We start from the raw sequence: 14,627 nt of genomic DNA, 5'->3' as shown, positions 1-14,627 counted from the left end.
TAGGGAAAAACAAAGATGATAAAATATTATTCTGCACTTAATAGAGAACCCAGAAATAAAGCCAAATACTTACAACCAACTAATCTTCTATAAAGCATACAACAACATAAATTGGGGAAAGGACATCCTATTTAATAAATGGTACTAGGGAAAGTGGCTACCCACATGCACAAGGATGAAACTGGATCCCTACCCCCACCCTATGCAAAAATCAACTCAAGATGGATCAAAGACTTAAATCTAAGGCCTGAAGCCATAATAATTCTAAAGGATAACTGATATGCTTTCGCTCTGTGCCCCCATCCAAATCTCATCTCAAACTGTAATCCCTATATGTCAAGGGAGGGACCTGGTGGGAGGTGACTGGATCATGGGGGCTGTTTTCCCCATGCTGTTCTGGTGACAGTGAATGAGTTCTTATGAGATCTGATGATTTTATAAGTGGTGGTTTCCCTGCTCTCTCTCTCCTGCCACTTTGTGAAGAAGTGCCTGCTTCCCCTTTGCCTTCTGCCATGATTGTAAGTTTCCTGAGGCCTCCCCAGCCGTGTGTAACTGTGAGTCAATTAAACCTCTTTTGTTTATAAAATATCCAGTCTCAGGTATTTCTTTACAGCAGTGTGTAAACGAACTAATACAGTAACCTTGGAAAAAATCTTCCGGACATTGGCCTAGGCAAAGAATTCATGACTAAAACCCCAACAGAAAATGCAACATAAATAAAAATAAACAAACAGGACCTGACTAAACTAAAAAGCTTCTGCACAGCAAAAGAAATAATTGTCAAACAGACAATTCAGAGAATGGAAGAAAATATTTGCAAACTATGCACTCAACAAAGGACTAGTATCTGTAATCTATAAGAAACTCAAACAAATTAGCAAGAAAAAAATAATCTCATCAAAAGTGGGCAAATGATATGAATAGACATTTCTCAAAAGAAGATACACAAATGGCCAAGAAACATATGAAAAAATGCTCAACATACTAATCATCAGGTGATATGACTTGGCTGTGTCCCCACCCAAATCTCATATTGAATTTCTGTGTGTCATAGGAGGGACCCAGTGGGAGGTAATTGAATCATGGGGGCAAGTCTTTCCTGTGCTGTTCTCATGATAGCAAATAAGTCTCACGAAATCTGATGGTATTATAAGGGGGGAGTTTCCCTGCCCAATCTCTCTCCTTTTGCCTGCTGCCATCCACACAAGACATGACTTGCTCCTCCTGCCTTATGCCATGATTGTGAGGCTTCCCCAGCCATGTGGAACTGTAAGTCCAAATAAACCTCTTTTTTTTTTTTTTTTTTTGGTAAATTGCCCAGTCTCTGGTATATCTTTATCAGCAGCATGAAAATGGACTAATAAATCGGGAAAATGCAAATTCAAACCACGATGACATACAACCTTACTCCTGCAAAAATGATCATTAAAAAGTAAAAAAAGAAAAAAACAACAACAACAGATGTTGGCATGGATGTGGTGAAAGGAGGGCACTTATACACTACTGGTGGGGATGTAAATTAGTACACCTTCTATGGAAAACAGTATGGAGGTGTCTTAAAGAACTAAATCTATCATGCAATCCAGCAATCCCACTACTGGGTACCTACCCAAAGGAAAATGCATTATATGAAAAAGACACAGGCACACATGTGTTTATTGCAGCACAATTTATAATTGCAAAGATGTGGACCCAACCTAAGTGCCCATAAACCAATGAGTAGATAAAGAAAGTGTGGTATATATATACCATGGAATACTACTCTGCCATAAAAAGAAATAAAATAATGTATTTTTGAACAACTTAGATGGAGCTAGAGACCATTATTCTAAGTGAACTAACCCAGCAAAGGAAAACCAAATACTGTATGTTTTCACTTATTAGCGAAAGCTAAACTATAAGTACCCAAAGGCATACAGAGTGATATAATGAACTTTGGAGACTGAAATGGGAAGGAAGGGATAGGGGTGTGAGATTAAAAAAAAAAACTACATATTGAGTACAATATACACTGCTCAGGTGATGGGTGCACTAAAATCTCATAATTCACCACGATATAATTCATCCATGTAACCAAAAACCACTTGTACCCCAAAAGCTATCTAAATTTTTAAAAATACTTTAAATAAAAAAAATTATCCTGTCTTACCCTTTTTTGTCCTATCATTTTTTGCACATGAACTGCTTTAATAGATTAAGAGTATTTATTTGTACAATTTTTTTATTTGTTAGGGTAGGCTAACTGCTGTAACGAATATACCCCAAGATGTATAACAACCTCCCATGCAATTATAGTCTATTTGCCCCTCAGATAAAAAAGTTCAGGGCATTTCCTGTTTGGATCCACAAAACTGTATGGGGCTCCAGGCTGATGGAGGCTCTGCCATCCTCACCATATGCTATTCAAAGTTTTCCTAGCATCAATATGTTGTAGGCAAGGAGGTAAAGAGCAGATACAGTTAGGTTTAGGAGATTTAATGGGGCAGACCTGGGAGTGAGGCATAGCTCTTCCTCTCACATTCCATTAGCTACACTGAACTTTAGGAGAAACTCAGAAATTTAATCTAGCTATTTATCTAGGAAAAAGAGGGAATGGATTTTCATAGCATCTAAGTCTTTCTTCCCAGAAGTCATGTAAAATTAATTATTTTGAAATCAATTTCTGACCATTATTGGGGGCCATTATTCAGCCTGCCATAGAGCACTTGAAGAAACTTTAGCCAAGAGAGCTACTTTTCCTAAAATATGTACTCTGAATCTTGAAGATGCTACTAGTTGTCATATGAGCGGGAAAGTTTTCCTAAAAAAGTTAGCTTGGAAAAATTGAATTAAGCAAAATCAAGCAGTTTTTCTTTACTTTTCAGAGCCTCAAGTGAGACTCTCTAAGATAAAACATAGTTGCAGTTTATAGGAGCCCTGAATCATTTGTTTCCACAGACTATCTTGCAAAACTGATATTCTATGTGACAAGTTCTAAGTGGCACTGCATCTAAGGTATTTGAAAAACTGTTATGTAAAAAAATAAAGTAGACTTGTGCAAGGCCTTGGATGTGAAACCAGGAACAAATGAGAAGGAAAATGTGGTATATATACACCATGGAATACTATGCAGTCATAAAAAAGAATGAAGTCATAACTTTTGCAGTAACATAGATGGTGCTAGAGGCCATTGTGCTAAGTGAACTAACTCAGCAGAAAATCAGACATCACATGTTCTCACTTATAAATGGGAGCAAATAATGGGTACACAAGGACATAAAGATTGTGTGAAAAAAAAGAAAGTGACAAAAGGTCAGATTTTGGCTCAATAATCAGCATTCTAAGAATCTGCTAAAACAAGATAAACTTCTCCAAAATGCAGTGAATTTCAAATCACAGAAAGTATTCACGATGGTCTGTATCAGCATTTCTCTGATTTTCCTATGAATATGCGTCATCTTGGGGTCTTGATAAAATGCAGATTTTTATTCCACATATCTGGGTTAAGGCCTGTGATTCAGCATTTCTCACAAGAGTGATAGTGATGTTTCTAGAGGATGAAGAGAGATTCAAGCATTGGATACGTGGTTAGACCCAAGAATCTTTATTTTTTAAAAAATCCTTCCAATTCTGAGGTCTTTGAACTATTAGATTAGCGGAGGCTTCCTGATTATTGAGAATTTATCCTTAACAGTGAGCATAAAATAATAAAAGACTAAAAAGTACAGGATACTTGATATTACAACATAAGAAACATAATCAAGTTAGTAAGTTTTGTGTGGTAGAAGAGATTTCTTTCCAGATTTGTTAATACAAATTTGTGATGTTCATTATTCATTTGGTACCTGGGGTTCAGACACAGACACACAGACACATAGGCACATATATACATAGACATAGGCATATCGATAGGGACATATAGACATAGACACATAGACATAGGCATATAGACAGACACAGATGTAGATTTAGAATATACAGTCATAGACACACAGATATAGACATATAGACATATATGTGTATGTAGACATATATGTGGAGACATACAGACATAGGCATATAGATAGGGACATACAGACTCAGATATAGACAGACACATAGAAATAGACACTTAGGCATAGAAATAAACATACAGACATAGGCATATAAAGACATAGGCATATATATCTAGACACGGACATATAAACATAGACATGGACATATAGATATAGACATACAAACAAAGACATATAGATATATAGACAGGCATAGACAGAGATATATAACATAGACATATAGACACAGATATGTAATTTAAGTATTTGTCTTAATTTTGATCAGTTATATACTTGGAAACCAGGTAAATGAGCTTCTTAGAATTGCGTATGGAATGAGGATAAATCCATGTTGAATTACAGCATAAAACTGGCCTGGTTTTATTGGGTCAGACTAATGATAAGCTAATCTTGATTAATTCAATAAAAATTATAGTATCTACTATATGTCAGATAAGGTACAGGGTACTGGCGAGTCAGAAGTGGGCAAAACAGCCATGATCTCAGCCTTCATGGAACTTCGCAGACCCTAAACAAATAATCACCAAGTTAAACAATAACAACTGTGAAAAGTGTTATGGATTGGATTTAGCAGGGAAACCTAAGAGTATAGGAAGTATGGGAATAAAAAATTAAGCTATATCATATTAGACTAGGGACTGCCTTAGAACTAGCTAGGAAAGTGTCACTTCTATTTGTCTTTCAGAAATTTCTCCAGAAGGAATGGCAAAAAATCAAACTATTTTTCTTAAGTGAGTGAATGTCAAGAGACTGGCAAAAAGCCCCAGAAAAGAAAATGCAATGCCTCTGCCCAATATGTTGATTTCCAGGGCCATAAGAGAGGGGAATTCGCCACTTCTACTTTCAAATCTTCTGAACACGGAAGAGACATTTTTTAAATAATAACAATAATGATAATGCAGAAGCATTTCTTCCTAGAGCACCTATTCCCTGCCTAAAGGACCCACCCAGAGGGATAAAATGACGGTAAGTAGAAGACTTTGTTCTAGTTTCTTCCTGTTGTCCAAAGGACATTTTTTGTGGCCACCATTTGTGGATATATATGTTTCCTAGTGAATTACTGACCCGTCACTATTCAATAGAAATTTAGAAACTTGTGATTAGTCTTGCTGCTTTTGTGTGGGAATGATGAAATAGTGATTCCTTAACTTTTATTAGTGTATAGTATTGTATATCACAATTATTTATTCATTCTATTGATGGACATTTGGGTTGTTTCAGGTTTGATGCTATGAAGAAAAGGTTGGCCGGGCGCGGTGGCTCACGCCTGTAATCCCAGCACTTTGGGAGGCCGAGGCGGGGGGATCACGAGGTCAGGAGATCGAGACCATCCTGGCTAACACGGTGAAACCCCGTCTCTACTAAAAATACAAGAACTTGCCTGGCGTGGTGGCGGGCGCCTGTAGTCCCAGCTGCTCGGGAGGCTGAGACAGGAGAATGCCCTGAACCCGGGAGGCGGAGCTTGCAGTGAGCCGAGATGGCGCCACTGCACTCCAGCCTGGGCTACAGAGTAAGACTCCGTCTCAAATAAAAAAGAATAAGGTTGCATCAAACATTCTTGAACATTTAGTGTACGATTATACACAATTGTTTGGGGCATATATGCTGAGAAGTAGAATTGCTATGTCATAGGGTATACATACATGTTCAGCGTTTATAGATATTGCTACTTTTTCAAGGTGATATTACCAATTTATGCCTCCAACCAGCAGCATGTGAAAGTTCTATGTGTTCTACAGTTTCACTAAGAATTACTATGGTCTTCTTCACTTTAGTCTGGCAAGTAAGTAGAAATACAGCATTATGATGTGAATTTGCATTTCCCTGTTGATTAAGGAGTTTGAGCAACTTTTCTTCTTTCTTGGGTGTTGAATATCCTTTTTGGGAAAGGAGTTTTTTCATGTATTTTCTTACTCTCTTTTGGGTTCTCTGTTTTTTATTGATTTGTAGGAATATTTTGGTTTTTGGTCAAAAGGAGTTATTTGCAGTCATATATATTGCAAGTACATTTTATCACTCAATAGCTTGCTTTCTGTCTTTCTTAATGGTTTCATTTAATGAATAAAGGATCCTAATTGTATATGGTTAGTGCTCTTTTTCCCCCATGGTTATAGCGATATTCTCCTCTGCTTCCAGAAACTTAATTTTATCTTTCACATTTAAATCTACAATACACCTAGGGTTGGTTTTTTCACTTACATGATTATGGAAAATTTCAGACTTATAAGAAATTTAAAGAATATAATAAATTCCACTGAATCTCAGACTCACCCAAATTGTCAATTGATAGCCAATCTTGTACCCACATCTATTTCTCTCTTACTTTGGGTTATTTTGAAGCAAATCTCAGACATATACTTCAGTATTTACCTCTAATATATAAGGACTCTTTTAACCAAACAATAATATAATGATATCAACTTTTTAAATTTTTTTAAGCTTTGTTATTATTACATATTCAGGAAATATTAAAATTTCTCCAATTGTCTCACAACTGTTTTTTGCTGTAGTTGCTTTTCTCAAATCAGAAGTCAGATAAGGTATATACATTTCATTGGGTTGATATGCCTCTAAAAATTATTTTTACTCCATGCATTTTTTTCCATTTTTTTTTCTTAAAATGCATTTATTTAAGAAACTACATCATTTGTCCTATGGAATTCCTTTCATTCAGATTTGCTAATTTGCTAATGTCATTTAATATGTCTCTCTCCCTGTATTTTCTGCAAACTGTAGTTATACCCAGAGGCTTGATTAGATTTAGTTGATTTGGGGAGACAAGAATATTTCACAGGTGGTGCTTTGTGCTTCCTACTGCACAGCATTGACACGCCTAGATGTCTGCTTGCCTATTTTTGTGTGTCATTGAGATTGATCAATGGGTTTAGCTGTTTACAGCCTGATCCATCAGTTATAGGTTTCCCCACATATGATGCATTTTTCCATCAGCTTTTCATTTAATTGTTTTAGCCATGATCATTTCTTAGATAGATTCATTATTTCATTAGAGGTTGAAAGTAGTGATATTCTAAGGCTATCTTTCCTTCTTAATTTGTTAACTCAACTTATTCTAAAAGAAAAACTCTTTACCAACTATTTAGTTACCCAAACAGAGTTCTTCCCAGAAATGCGGGACAAATGCTTGATTCTTTTCCTTTACATACCAGCTTACAGAACAAGGAGTTGGAGGCCTAGCATCCTCCAAGATAATGGATGAGGTAATTGGTGCGCTGTTGTTATTGTGTTGGATTTTTTTTTTAATCTTTGTAAATTCATGGTTTTTAATACTTTTTTATGTTTGAAACCAATGTCATCTTGTTCTATCTCTGGCCAGTGGAAGCCTATTCAAGTTGGTTCCTGAGTCCTTAGCATAACCCCAGCAATTTTCATTAGTTTTCTTGCTTTCTCTTACTAGTTGTTCCAAGTTCATGTTATGTGCTTTCCACCTTGAGTAGATGCTATCAGTGCCCTACCCAGATCTCATTTATAGGACTATGTAAAAGAGAATGTTGCTGGTGGGAGTATTTGCTAATGGCTCACAGCTGCCCTCCTTCCCTGGAGAGCCACCCTTGGCTGACAAGAGCCACCTACCATAGAATATTATGCCCCTCACCCCCAACACACACAGAAGCCTATGGCCAGCAGCTGACAACAGGGTGTCAAATCCAGAGGTATCAAAAGCTGCCCCTCTTCTCTCAAAGGGGTTGGCACTGACTACCACGAGATTTGTGCTCTAGAATCAGCCCCCACACCCCCACGCCCACAACCCTCACCCCCACAATACACACAGATGCACACACACCCTATAGACACACACACACGTCAGTAGGCTTTTCCTGAGATAACATCATTTTTCATCGCTTTCCTCTGCCCCATCCTAATTCACTTTCTCCCTGACAGGTTTTCCTAAGACCATAATCTCAATAAATCACAAGCACCAAAACCTCTTTCTCAGGCTCTGCTTCTAGAGAACCTGATATGCGACACTGCCCCTGACCTAAAGTTATTCATATTTATTTCCTCAGAAGTGTAGGTTTCTCTTAATAGGAACTGGCTTTTCAGGATTATAATCTGGGTTCTAGAAGGTTTCATGAGCATTTGGCCATCTGAGAAGTAAAAGAACACCAACATGAGAAAGTGATACAGAAAGAGAAACTATCTATCTGGCTGGATTAAAGGGGAAAGTTGAACTAGTTCAGTTTTCCTTTTTTTTTTTTTTTTTTTTTTGAGACAGATTCTTGCTCTGTCACCCAGGTTAGAACTGGAATGCAACAGTGCAATCTTAGGTCACTGCAACCTCCACCTGCCGAGTTCAAGTGATTCTCCTGCCTCAGCCTCCCAAGTAGCTGAGACTACAGGTGTGCACCATCACGCTCAGCTAATTTTTGTATTTTTAGTAGAGATAGGGTTTCACCATGTTGGCCAGGCTGGTCTTGAACTCCTGGCCTCATATGATTCGCCCACCTTGGCCACCTAAAGTGCTGGGATTACAGAGTTTTTCTTTTAATATTAACCTTTTCTCACTGGATGTTTTTGAATTCATATGATTTTCTACACAGACTTCTAAAATTGCCCTAAGGCACAATGCTGATTTTCTATGAACTGAAAACCTGTATCTACGTAGAACGGGTTTCAATAAAGAATGTGTGTTGGAGCTTCTGTGAAGGAGCCCCTGGTAAACGGGATTTGCATTTTCACCTTAAAGCAAACTGTTAGGTACTGGCCTAGGTTAGGTGCTGCTCCAACTCCCTGAGGCCATTCCAGGATTGCCCAGGTACCCTGACATTGAAATCTACTTGAAGAGAAAATGCTCATTTTCCACTTGAGAGGATACCCAGCCCATCTCAGAGAACATGATTTCAATTTTCTTTCCTCCTTTTCCAAACAGCCCACAAAACCATGAAATGCCTAATAATTTTTTAGTTTAGGCGGACACATTTATTAAACAAACACTTCCCCGGAGGAACTAGTAAGAGTTTCCTTTCCCTGAAGGTCCTGACAAATGCCCCACTTGTACCTGGGGATTACCACAATAAGAACTGTCTAAGAACAGGATCAAGGGTGTTCCCAGAGGATTGAGAATGTTTTGAATCACCTCTCTGGCACCCTCACAGGCTCAGGAAATTCCATTGTCCCTCTAAGCACCCATCCTCAGCACTCTATGTTTCAAAACCCTATTTATAATTCCTACGAGATTTTATGGGATTAATCTATAAGTCTCCGGCTTAATCAGTACTATTCGGTACCTGGTGTGATAAAACTATAAGAAAGTTCCATGAGAATAGGGTCAAGGTTTATTCCCTGATGCAATCATGTCTCATACAGAGCATGTGCTCAATAAACAACTGTTGAATGAATTGAGTGAACGCTACTTTTGAAAATATTAATAACAGCTTTCAAGTCTCATCCATAGGAAATCATGGAGCTGAGTTTTGAGCCCAGATCTGCCCTGTTCCAAAGCCACTGTGGCACAGCACCCAAATGTAAGTACCTGAGGCTTTAAAAGATGCAAGTAAGTTGTGAGTGTGTTCTGGGCCCAGGTGACAAGTCCTTGTTCAGTAGAACAGGCCCTTTTCAAAATTCCTTCAGTCGTGGGTAGGGCAGGGGTCATGTTCTCAGAGAGCTAAGAATTTTATTTGGTGATGGGTGGGTAGAGGAGCTAGTCAAAATTCATTGATTGACTTCTGGCTTAAGCTCCAACATGTTGAGGTTGAATGTCATCATACTCATCCTTGCAACAAGAAAGAAAACTGAACAAACTAAAAATCAGTGACTTTTCTTGGACCCCTCAAATAATTGATGTCTTAGGACAAACCACTACCCTGAAGTCTAGAGAGAAAGGTAAATGCAGACATCACAATTAAGATCTGCTTACCTGAAGCAGAAGCTGTAAACTAGTAGGAACACTCTAATGGTCATTTTGATAAATTGCTAGAGGCTGAGTGTGTACTAGCTTGAGAATGACAAACTCCAAGGAGCTATAGTCTTAAAGGGCCCCACACTTTCATGGTTTTACCTCCAGGAACCCAACAAGTTTCTCACTTTAAAGAACCAAGAAAGAGCTCCTCATGGGTCTGTTAGGGGAAGAGAAAAAGCAACCGTTGTGAAATATACCATATACTTTACAGCACAAAAAGAGAACTTTAAAGTATGCAAATGATAAATGAGTTAAAACTCATGTAGAAGGCTGACATATCCCAGGATGAAGTGTAGACTATGTTAAAATAATCTAAGTGTATTATTATGAAACAACCTCACTGAAGCGGGTGGAGGGAAAATAAGTAACAAGCTTTGGAAATGAATGAAGTCTGTAAGACAAAATGTAAAAAGAAGTTCACTAAGCACTGCATAAGTCTTACACTGTAGTTCAGTGTCCCCAAACTTTTTGACACCAAGGGCCAGTTTCCGGAATGACAATTTTTCCACAGACTGGAGGGGGGATGGTTTCAGGCTGATTTAAGTGTGTTACATTTATTGTGCACTTTATTTCTATTATTATTACATTATAATACATAATGAAATAATTATATGACTCACCATGATATAGAATTGGTGGGAGCCCTGAGCTTATTTTTCTGCCGCTAGATGGTCCCATCTCGGCGTGATGGGAGACAGTGACAGATCATCAGGCATTAGATTCTCATAAGGAGCACACAACCTAGGTCCTTTACATGCTTAGTTCACAATGGGGTTCGTTCTCCCATGAGGATCTAATGCAGTCGCTGATCTGACAGGATGGGGAGCTCAGGTGGAAATGTGTGCTTGCCTGCTGCTCACCTCCTGCTGTGTGGCCCGGTTTCTAGTGGGCCATGGACCCGTACCAGGGGTTGGGGACCCTGTTCCAGTTGGTAAAATTGTTTCACATAGGGGTATGGATTAGCAATTCTGACACTGCTATATATGTACACTGGGATTGAAAAATTAAGTAAATGAGTGGTGCATGGTAAGAGACAAGTTTCTCACTGTTGGAGTGGAAGATTACAGACAGGAAAGAGAAGGAGGCTAGAATGATCTATGTGGATTAGAGTTGGAGACACATACATACAGATGGTTATATACAGAAATAATTGCGTAAGCACTACACTCTAGTTCAGTAGTCCCCAACCTTTTTGGCACCAGGGACTGGTTTCATGGAAGACAATATTTATAGATATGTGTGTATATGCAAGGTAGCATACATATATATGTTTCCTTGCTCTGCCATCTGAGAGGACCTAGAAGAAATACCACCCTAGTAGCAACCAGCTACCAGCACCTAGATCTTTGTCTCTCATACCATTCTCCAATAAAAGGCTCCTTGGAGAAGTGGATAATTCTAGGAGTATGGAAGGAAATATATAAGATGAGCCTGGAATATTTTGTTGTGGCTAGAAAATAAGAAAGTTTGAAAATAACAAAATCCACACGGATGGGGGTATGTCAAAGACTCAGAAGCCAAATGAAAAAAACTCCCAATGGTCAAAGCGGGAATAATTCAAGCAAGAAAATAAATAAAATAGCAGTATCAGGTTATAAACAAAAGTATAAAATGATTCTTCTTTAGTCTATACTAACATAAAGAAATTAATAAATAAATAGAGGAGAAGAAGCCAATCTCCCATGCAAAAGAATTCCAAGTAATTTATGTAGATGCTGCTCTCTCAAGGAAGTGAAGCATAATTTCTCATTCTATCATTTATATCTGGGCTGCATTGAGTACCTTCCTTTGAAAGAGTATAATATGGAAGTGAGAGAAAAAAGTAATTTTCCAGAAGAGACCTAATACTACCTCCACCAGGAGATCAAGGTTAATATCAACAGTAATCATTCATATTGATAGTCTGCATCCTTGGCATGATGTTATGAGGATGATACTTGACCTCTGTGGTCTTTCTTCCCCTTCCCCCTAAAAAAAATTAAAATTCAAAAATAAAATTTTTTAAAAAACCAGTCATGAGAAAAATATTAGACAAATTCCAGTATAAGCGCATTCTACAAAATACCTGACCAAAATTTTGACAGTCCTTCAAACTTTCAGAGTCATCAAAAACATTTCTATCACAGTCAAGAAGAACCTTGGAAGACAAGAATACTAAATGTAATGCGATATAGCCCATGTCACATGGGATCCTAGGACAGGAAAAAAAAAAAAAAAGATATTTGCTAAAACCTAAGTAAATTTGAATAAAGTATGGACTTTAGTTAATAATATATCAGCATTGGTTCACCAATTGTAACAAATTGTACAATACTGTATTAGTCAATTTTCATACTGCTAATAAAGACATACCTGAGACTGGGTAATTTATACAGGAAAGAAGTTTACTGGACTCATAGTTCCACATGACTGGAGAGGTCTCACAATCGTGGCAGAAGGCAAGCAGGAGCAAGTCACATGTCACTGGATCCCTCCCACGACACATGGGAATTCAAGATGAGATTTGGGTGGGGACACAGCCAAACCATATCGCACAGTCATGTGAGGCATTAATAAAAGGGCAAACTGAGTGTGGGGTACATAAGGACTCTTTACAATTTTCCTGTAAATCTAAAACCATTTTAAAGGGTAAAATATTATTTAAAATAATAATTCTAATTCATTCTGGGTTACCTATGTCTACTCTGCTTGTTTGACAAGGTTTTCATTTTGCACATTGTTAAACGGCATAAGGTGGGGAAGAAGAGGTGGAAGAATCTGAAATCTGCGAACACAGATAGAGCTTATTCATTATATTCAATGTTTAACATACCACAGAATTACCTCTTGCTCTTTTGACTACACAGCAAGTATCTAATGTAGCGAGCAGTAGCTCACAGTTGGACAAGTACTGTGTCTGAAGGCCAGGCTCTTGCCTCTAGTTTCCTTATTTTGATGAAGCCCTGGTTTTCTGTATACCACTGGGGAGGCAGCTTCCCACTGACATCTACTGTGGCAAAATATATTGATGCCTCGCTCTTTTTAAGTAGCAAAAATAAAATTCCATAAGGTGAAGTAGCTGGCAGACACCATATCTTTTATTTTTTGTATTTCTGTTATAGTGTTTTAGCAGTTATCAGCAACTGTAACTCACATAATCCCAAGTTCAAGTTCAACACCTAGAGAGCTTGATTCTCATTCTCATCTCACAGTTACAGACAAAATATAGAAAACTTATTTTCCTGGCTCCAAATGGAACATGAGGCCATCTCAAAAGCAATTACTGGGCCCAAGAATATGGTGACTGGTTGAATTCGTATCTCCCAAAAGTTGGAACTGAGGGGCAAAAGTGACCCCGCCCAAAGCACATGAACTGAGATTCAGGGAGAAAGTAGTTCTCCCTGAAGAAAGACAGAATAAAACTAACTGGAGTACGGAGAATGGATGCAGAGTAGCAAACAGCAGAGCAAATCATGTTCATTCTAGGAAAATTAACAATTACATAAGATGGACATGAAGAATCCTCCTATACCACTCACTTTCAAAGCCAGTCATTTTCTTAGAGCACATCCTCCCAGAGACTATCCTGTCTTCAGGCTTCAGGGGTGTATCTGATGGATCTGCCACATTCAAAGCCCTTCTCCCTTGTTTCTGCCTCACCCACACATGTGCTGCTCCATCCTCCTCATCTGTTTCATCCCACACTTCTGTCTCATTCGCACTATGTGCACTGATGGGGAGTGAGAAGAAAGATTATCCCTCACCATTAAGAATTTATGCTAGGATATTTTTGTGAAGACTTATTCTGGGTTTTTAGCATTAAAGAGACAACAGGGAATTTAAAAAGACATATGCTAGAAAACATGTGTTCCAAACACAGTTTACAATTATTTACTTGTGTGACCTTTTGAAGTCACTTGACCTTCTCTCAGGGTTTGTTGCTTGTCTGTAAAATGAGGGAGTTAGACTAGATTTATAAAGACCTGCAGACTCTATCCAGAAATAATGATGTGATCAACTGAGTTAAAAAGCAAGCCCACTCTCTAAAACTCTCTACTAACTTTCCCAGGGCAGTTCTCTTTTTTACTAACAAAGAGAAAATGGTATATCCAACATAAATGTCTAGCATAGGGGCAATGTCTAATTCATATTATAATAGTGCCCTCACTCCAGCACCAAGCTCACTGCCATGCACATAACGGGCATTCAATAACTGTTTGTTCAAGGATTAAATAATGATAGGAAGGGGAGCCAAAGGAAAAGGATAAAAAGAATCATAATTTTAATATTACTTTTTTGAGTTCTATATGCCAACCTCTGGCTGACAGACGTGTATGCTCCCTGAGTTTGGTAGCTGGACCAATGGCTGGAACTCTGGGGCCAGCCTCATAGCAGATACTCAGAAAGGCATCCTCTTCTTGGTTATGGGAGCTGACTTCCTCACAGAATGCTGAAGGTAGGCTGCTAGGAAGGAAAGGGAAGACTAAACAGAGTCAGACCTCGGTTCCTACCATGAACAATAGACAGGAGGGTTGGACACTGAGGCTGCATCTGCCATAGTACCTAGACAGCGTGGGTGCTAGGACTTCTGCCCTCCATCCAGACTTAGAGATCCAGGGGCCTTAGGTTTGTCCTGTGGTGGTTTCCCGTCTCACCCAGTTGTCCCCACTCCTTCCAAAAACGGATCCAGAAGTGAT

This window comes from Colobus angolensis, unplaced genomic scaffold (genome assembly GCF_000951035.1).
Source record: "Colobus angolensis palliatus isolate OR3802 unplaced genomic scaffold, Cang.pa_1.0 Scaffold15, whole genome shotgun sequence".
Classification (NCBI taxonomy): Eukaryota; Metazoa; Chordata; class Mammalia; order Primates; family Cercopithecidae; genus Colobus; species Colobus angolensis.
This window is presented reverse-complemented; position numbering follows the sequence as displayed.